This window comes from Lolium rigidum, chromosome 1 (genome assembly GCF_022539505.1).
Source record: "Lolium rigidum isolate FL_2022 chromosome 1, APGP_CSIRO_Lrig_0.1, whole genome shotgun sequence".
Taxonomy (NCBI): Eukaryota; Viridiplantae; Streptophyta; class Magnoliopsida; order Poales; family Poaceae; genus Lolium; species Lolium rigidum.
Window position 1 is genome coordinate 283345333 of NC_061508.1, and position 3235 is coordinate 283348567.

Consider the following 3235-nt stretch of genomic DNA (forward strand, 5'->3'; position numbering starts at 1 on the left):
GATACAAGAAAAAACTCATTCATTCTCTCTTCTAGGATGAGGGTATGATTGAAGGTCATGAGTAGCTCGAGGCGTATATTACGGATTATTATAAGGGTTTGTTTGAAGATCTTAAGGAGAGTAATCTAGCGACGGATCAAACACAGATTGATGACATTCCACAAGTATCCAATCAGGAAAATGCATTTCTCTGCCCCCTTATTCGGAGGAGGGAGTTAATAAGGCGGTTTTTCATATGAACCATAATAAAGTGTCATGTCTGGATGTTTTTCCTGCATTGTTCTTTTAGAATATTTGGAGGCAATCAAGTATACTTGTTGGAGCTTTTCGGTGCTCTACATGCGAGACAGCTTGAGCTGTTTCGCATTAACTTTGGTAAGATCATTTAATTTCCAAAGATTAATGAGGCAGAAAGGATCCATCAATATACGACAATTTGCCTTCTTAATATTTTCTTTAAGATTTTCACGAAAGTTGCTACCGTTATGCTAAATTCAGTGGCTGGTCATGTCGTTCGCCCAACTCAGACCATTTTCATACGAAGAAGAAATATCATGGATGGTGTTGTAAACTTGCATGAAACTGTCCATGAGCTAGATCACAAAAAAGATGAATGATGTCATCCTGGAGATTGACCTTGAAAAACCCTACAATAAAGTTAAGTGATATGTTGTAACATCCCAAATTTTTTTCAAAAATAAAACAAATGAACTTCCCTGGTTCCAAATTTTGGAACCAACAAAAACTTTTATTAAACTAAAATAGACACATATAGATCTTGTTTAAATCTTGTGTTTTGCCATGATGAGTGTTTTTATGCTTATGTGCTAAACCCTAAAACCCTAAAGTGATCAAGTGAAGATCACCAACCAAATAAAATACAAGAGAAGTAATTCAAATAAGAAAAACCTTAAACCCTAACCTTCTCCAAAAATCCTTTGGATCCTTTTTGAGAAACCAAAATAAAATAAAAGACCTATGGGGACATATAGCCCTAATAGGTAAATCTTGAACCCTACCTTTATTAAAATTGCTAAATGGTGGTGAACCATGGTGAACCCCACAAAACCCTAAACCTCACCCCTCTTCTCACCACCCTAGTTAAAATGAAATAAAAAGAATTTAAATAAGAAAAAGGTATATGTGCCTATGGCTATTTTTATAAAACTTTACCCTAAGCATTTCTACTTTGCTTAGAGGTTTGGAAAACCTTCATACACCTTACCTAGTACCTACCAAACCAATTCCAAGTGTTTTCCAAAGAAAATAAAAAGAAACTAAAAAGGCCATAGAGGCATATGTGAGAAAAATGCAAATTTGTGAATTTGAGAAGTTTGACCCTAGGACTTGTTGTGAATGGATGGATCACCTCCATATACCATTTCAACATTTCAACAACATCTTTTGGGCCACAAACACTCAAATCAAAAATCAAATGCAACATATGCATAGAAGCATATGTGCCACTTAGCCCTTTTTACCAAATCTTGACCTATGCTTTTCTACCTTGACCAAATGGTGTGAAACCTTCTCCAAACCTAATATAACACCAAATTGACCCTAACCCATGTCCAAGTGAAGCAAGGTGAACCCTTTTCAAAAATAATAAAACTTAACACATCACCTCTTATGTGTTATGGCCAATTTTGCAAATCTTTGATCAATACCTTGTGGAATGGATTCAATGGTTTGAAAATGTTTCTAAACTAATAAGAATCACATTAGAGTCAACAAAAGTCAAAACAAATGGAGAGAAATCAAATGGTGAGAAAATCCCATTCTCACTCACATACACATAAAGCCAAATTTGCAAATCTTCAAGCAAGGCCACCATGGCTTGACCTATTGCTTGTAAAACTCTTATATATGATAAACAAACACAATTGCATCAAAGAAACAAGAATCAAATCAAAGGAAATCTCAAAACCTTCTCACATATGATAATGGTCATATGTCACTTTTATTTTATCTTCACCACTTGGCACCCTTTTATCTTCTCGTTTCCTCAACCAAACTTGGTCAACTATGACCATGTCATCCAAGACCATGTCAAGGTCAACAACTTCCATGTTGACCATCCCTGCTAAAGTTGACCAGGTTGACCAGTATAGTGTTGCCAAGTGGAGACTTTGAAATAAAGAGAAGATCATCTCACTTTTGCCATTTTGCAATTCTTCACCAAATTGACCACCACCACCACCTTTCTACTTCTATGAATATATAAATGAGATCCACCAAGGGAATTTCCAAAATTTGAAAACTTTTCTCTTGCGGGCATTTAAGCAAACACCTTGTGTGCCCAAGCTAAATTTGAAGCCCATACTGATTTTTGGTTGGACTTGGTCCAACCCTGACCATCCCTGCTGCTCTGGAGCATCCCTGCATCTCCCCTCTACCTCACCACCCACTTGCCTGCCCTTGCTTGGACCATTTTTGACCAGAACTAGACCATGCCGGCCCCCTTGTCACCTCACCATGCTCACCCCTCTCCTCTCACATCCATCTCCCCTCACCATGTCTATTGACTTCCCCTGACCTTGCTGAGGCTGACCCTGCACGCCCTTGACCGAGACGGTGACCACACTGCCCAGGAACGGACGTGCCCAGACGCGCCCGAAGCGCCCATGCGCGACGAGACGCGCATGGTGACGCCCCGGAGCACGCCAGAGCGCGTCGTCGCCTCGTCGCCTCCAACTCCCCCCTGACCTCAGCTTCTGCACAGAGCACCGCCACGGCACCAGTTAGCTCCCAGACAACCCCATCTCCTCACTCGAGCGCTGTAGCCCACGCCACCTTCGACGTCATCCGCCATGGGCACCGGCAACGCGAGGACGATGACGACGCGACCTTTCCTCCTCTGACCGCGCCACGACGCGCGTCAGCATCACCGTGACATCAAGAACACGACGCGCCCACTCCTCGCCTCTTCATCACCCTGGAACGGCGATCTCGCCGTCGACCTACCCCGAGCGCCACGGCCACCCCTTGAACCTATAAAAGGAGACCCATCCGCGATTGATTTCTCACGCCAATCTCCTCCTCTCCCCTCTCTGGTCCTCCACCGCCCCTCTCCCAACCACATCGCCGCCGGCAGACGCCCAATTGCGAGCTGAAGACCCGCAGCACCGCCACCAAGCCAGACGTCGATTTCGGCCACCATCCGAGCCGCCGTCTGCTCCATCAGCTTCCCCGTCCACGACAACGTCGTCGCCGCCCATCGCCGTCGATCCCCGGA